Source organism: Myotis brandtii, unplaced genomic scaffold (assembly GCF_000412655.1).
Source record: "Myotis brandtii unplaced genomic scaffold, ASM41265v1 scaffold174, whole genome shotgun sequence".
NCBI classification, from domain to species: domain Eukaryota; kingdom Metazoa; phylum Chordata; class Mammalia; order Chiroptera; family Vespertilionidae; genus Myotis; species Myotis brandtii.
Window position 1 is genome coordinate 3,873,289 of NW_005356437.1, and position 5,125 is coordinate 3,878,413.

The window sequence follows — 5,125 nt, forward strand, 5'->3', positions numbered from 1 at the left end:
GCGTAAGGGAAATGAATGCAACACGATTATAGTAATCAGTCATTAGCAAACGTTGTAGTTTGTTATTAATAATTATGTATAACAGGATATTGTAAAAATTAAGTTACATGACAACCACCTCCTCCAATTAATTATCCCAAACTATTAGACACTCTCAAACAATAATTTTTATTAAAACGTTTCTTACATACCGTTATATTGGCTGGGCCGCAAAAATATTCGGTATGGGCTGCATGCGGCCCACAGGCTGCGAGTTTGACATGCTTGATGTAGAATGAGGGAATGCAATCACAGTTGATTCCAGAATTTGTGGCTGAAGCAACTGGGAGAATGGAGCTGCTATGAATGGAAGTGGGGAAGACTCCAGAAGGATCTGGTTTAGGAGAATGAGGGTGGTGGACTCTCAAGAGGTCTGTTTTAAACATGTTAAGTTTGAGATGCTCTTTAGTCATCCACGTGCAGATGGCAAGGAGGTTGTGGCAAGTAGGTTGTAGCTACATTCAGAAGGGCAGAATGTCTTATGCCTTATGAATCTTTCTTCCTGGTTTGTTGATTGCCTCAACCAACCAACCAACCAACCAGTAAACAATAATAAAGAGCTTTCTGAGTAGAGGTTAGGAGGGAAAGTTATGAGATTTCTAGCCCTAGACTGGAGAGGAAAAACATTTATGTATTTTTGGATACTTATGAAGGAGGCAATATTTTTGAAAATTGGTAGATAAGGAAAAAGGGACCAAGGGTGTCTTCTCTGTGTCAGTATCTATGAAGACTTAGATCATGAACTGTTTATTTTCATTGGTTTAAGAAAAGTCTATAACATCTTCACTCTCCTCTGAGGATGCCATCAGGCCTCAGAATGTATGTTGTCTTTGTTGCTAAAGACATTATCATTTTTATTGTCAAAACAGTCCCCTGTTTTAAGCAATATCTATAACAGTAGAGCCAGTTTAATATTAATAGTTTGAATTCCAGACAGACAAAATGCTTGGGTTTGAATCCTGCTTCTATTATCAATAAGTTGTAATACTTTAGCAAATTATTTAACCTTCCTGTTTTTCAGTTTTCTGATCTGTAAAATAGGAATCATATTAGTACCTATCTCATTAGGCCATTGTGAGGATAAAGTATTAATATATTAAAGTGTTCAGAATTTTCTGGGGCACAGTGAATCTTATATGTGATGGCTATTATTTTTAGGTCAAGCACTGTCACATATATATACTGGGTGCCATGATCGACATTGAATTTGACATAATTCCTTAATGATTGTGAATCTATTGGTGATAATTGAGACATTATCTCACAGGGAAAAAAGAAAATAAGTTTAGAAAGCTCACTGAACTCAGAACTGCTGGTGGGAAGTCTGAAAATGAACCAGAAATTGCTTTAACCTCCCATACAAGATCCAACTTGATTTCCACCTAGCACTTAAATAGCAAACTAATTGAGGGTCACAGAGGGCCATAATTTAAATATTTCAGCAACTGCCACGTGGAACAGGAAATATAATGCTGGGCACATTGTTTAGATGCCAGGCCTTGGAGTCTCTGGACTCACACAACTCCAGAAAAACAAGAAAAGCTTGTCTCTGCCCCAGGGCTGAGCCCTGTAGGAGCAGATAGGGATGAATGTGAGGATGATCTGCCAAAGCGCTTCCTGTCTTAGGTGATCAGAGCAGAGGAAAGGAAGGTTGGGGCGGGGGGTGGGGGGAGAGTATCTGTGAGGTGGGGAAGGATATCAGGAGACAATGTGGTTTCATTATATATTACTAGAGGCCTGGTGCACTGGTTGGGTCCCTCGGCCTGGCCTGTGGGGATCAGGCGGAAACCGGCTCTCCGACATCCCCCAAGGGGTCCTGGATTGTGAGAGGGTGCAGGCAAGGCCAAGGGACCCCATGGGTGCGTGATCAGGGCCGGGAAGGGGCCGCGGGAGGGCTCCACGGTGTGTCCAGCTCTTCTTGCCCAATCCCCATCGGCCGGACCAGCAGCAACTAACTTACCAGTCGGAGCATCTGTCCCCTGGTGGTTAGTGCACATCATAGCGACTGGTTGAACAGTCAGACACTTAGCATATTAGGCTTTTATTATATAGGATAGCTGCTCAGATATTGAAATTATGGCTCAGTGAGACTCTCAGTTAGTTGCTTTGCCATTCAGGTGCCAAGTGGAAACCAAGACTATTCCTCTGGGATTGGTTGATTGATTACTGAATGAATGAATGAATGAATGAGTCATTTACTGAGTACTGCTGATGTGTCAGGAAAGATACCACACTTTGGAGATATTTTTACCTGGCTGAGGAATGTTTTCTTCTTGTTATTTGCTGATTTAAGGGAAAAAGTAACTTTTATAGGAGGGTCCCCAAAGAAATGAAGACATTTTAGGAGATTGATTCATTCGGTAAATACTTATGAGTGCCAAGCACTGTGTTAGATGCTTGAATACAACAAAATAAGCCCTGGACTCTGCCATCAGGAGTTTACAGGAGAGAGAAGCTGGGGAATTCATGTAGCCCAATGATTGATGGGCGGCCCATAAAACTTACTCCAGTTTTGGGAGTTCAGGGGTATTTGCCCTGAGTCACAGGATGAGTAGGAGTTGCTAGACTTGGGGGAAAGGTGAAGGACAGAGTTATATAATCTAAACAAGCCCCGAGGAAGCTCTGTCATCCCAGTGGCCTCCTGAGCTCAAATCCAATTTTAGAAACGAAGCCTAATGTTAGGCCATGAAGATTAAGTTACCCCAACAGGGGCAGGTGCTGTTACCCAAACGAGCTTTGAGGTTAACTTTGTGCCATAGGCTGGGTCTCTGCTGGCCAGAGCTCTCCTTGGGAGAGTGCAATTTAATGGGTGCTTATTTTTGATGCCCTTATAAAGGGTGATTCCTGAGCTCCCTGAAATGGAAACCATCTAACTCCTAGATGACTGGCAGGCAAGGCCCTGAATCACACCCACTACTTGGGCTAATGTAGATGCCAGGCAAGTACAATATGTCTGGGGCTTCACTCCAGTATCAAATGGTGGATGGAATGGGACAGCTGCCCAGCGACTCAGCCTTAGATGCATGGGAAAGGAATAGCTGTTCCTTGTGTCAACAAAGAGGCCTTCTTTGTGTGTGTGCACCGAACTAAAGAAATGCAGCTCACTTATTGGTCTGGCTAAACTTCAACAATCTGTGTGTTTTTTTCCCGCCTCCTAGGAACATTTTGTTCATGCTGCTGGTTAAAAGGGGGCAGCTTTCACACAGAAGTACAGCAGGAAGTATTTACGTTAGATAAAAGGAAGGACTACTTGGCAGAATGATTGAGTGCAGTACTGGGTTCCCAAGGGGATTATGGAATCTGATTTTTATTCATGGAGTTCTTATTAAATAACTTAATAAGGTGGCAAGGCACAAACCCCCATCACATTTTTAAAAGGCCTGTGCTTTGCGATTCAGAGGAAATGGGAGTGACCTGTGGCCAGGGGGACTGACCTGGCATTGGGGTTTGGATCAGATATAGAAAGAAGAGTGGGGAGGACAGTACAGAAAGAGGTGGAACAAAGGGGTCAGAGCAGGGAAGCATGAGGGACAAGAGGGCCAGAAAAAGTGGGGTGATTTGGAATGTGGTCTCTGAGAGGAGTGATAATATTAGCAGGTTATGTGAGGACTGGATTATGGAAAGCCTGGAAGGCTTGCCCAAGGTGGTAGATTTTACTCAACAGGCAACCAGAAACGTTGTGGTTTTTCCCCTCCATGTTTTTGAGCAGAAATGAGAAATGATAGAAATGGTGCTTCAGGGATCATGGTCTTTCAGAGATCGAAGGGAACTTACTGTCATGTAGTTCAGTGTTTCTCAAACTCTAATGGCATCAGAATAATTTTTGAGGGGAAGTACTTGTTTAAAGTAGGACTCCCAGGCCCTGTTCCCAGAAGTACTCATGTGCAGAATCTGCAATTAAACTAAGTGAATCTGCAGTTAAACAAAGCCATTGTTGATCCTGGTACCACTGGTGTGAGACCCAAACTGGGGGAAGACTGCTGGCCTTCTGGAAGGCACTGTCCCAGGGGTCGAAGCAGGGAAGCCTCTGAGGAACCCACTGGGAAAAAGAGTCAGCCCTAAAATATGTTCAGGCCCAGAAAACAGGCAGCTGGCTTTTGACAGTACCAGTCCACAAGAATCTTTGGTTCCCCTTCCTCTACACTCCAATCTTGGAGGTCCTGGGAGCCTCGAAGGGAGAAAATGGGAAGAAATGAGAAGCAAGCAGATCACACCCTCTTTCCTGGAAAGCAGACCCTGGCTGTGTTGTGCTGATAAATATTTAACCAGGGCATCACTATTTTTTAACCAGCCCACCAACTCTCCAAGGTAAAAAAGCCCTATCTTGGAGCACTTGCCTATTTCTGTGGTGTAAATACTCCCAGCATGGCCACCTCAGGCTACCAATGTGATGCCACTGACCACAGAGTTGGGAAGAGAAGCCCACAATTGTGAGCCAGTAGGAGCCCCATCCTCCTCGCCATTGCCCCTCGCCTGAAGTCATGCCCAAGCTGGGATGGTAGAAAAGAACTAGAATAAAGATCGAGTTGTTGAAGCGTATATTGTTCTTGACTGTGCTTTATTATTTAAAGTGACCACTGGGCTTCCTGTTACTGTTCAAGTTTTCATCCAGTGGCAAGGGAAAAAGTGAACAAATTTCAGTTTGGGAATAATAAGAGACAAAGTAAAGTTGCATTTTGGCAATATCCTAATGATGGTGTCTATCTAATGTATGTATTACATTGACAACTTTTATCTCTAAAATTGTTAAGATGCTTTAAAAAACAAATGATCAAAACTGAAAGGTACATGTGAAATCTCAATCTCCAAATTGAGAACCACAGATGTAGGGTATTGTATAGTTGATGAGGTTTGTTTTGGAGAGTTTTCCAAAACAGATGCCCCTCAAAGGAAGGCAGCTGTCTCAATGATTAAAAAACAAACTGTTCAAAGATGCTAAGAGAGCATAGGAAGAACCACCAAAAGATGCGGATAAGACCGTTATACTGAGGGAAGGCAGGGGAGGACGGGAGTCGGGGTCGGGGCAAGTGATCAACCAAAGGGCTTGTATGCATGCAGATAAGCACAACTAATGGACACAGACGGG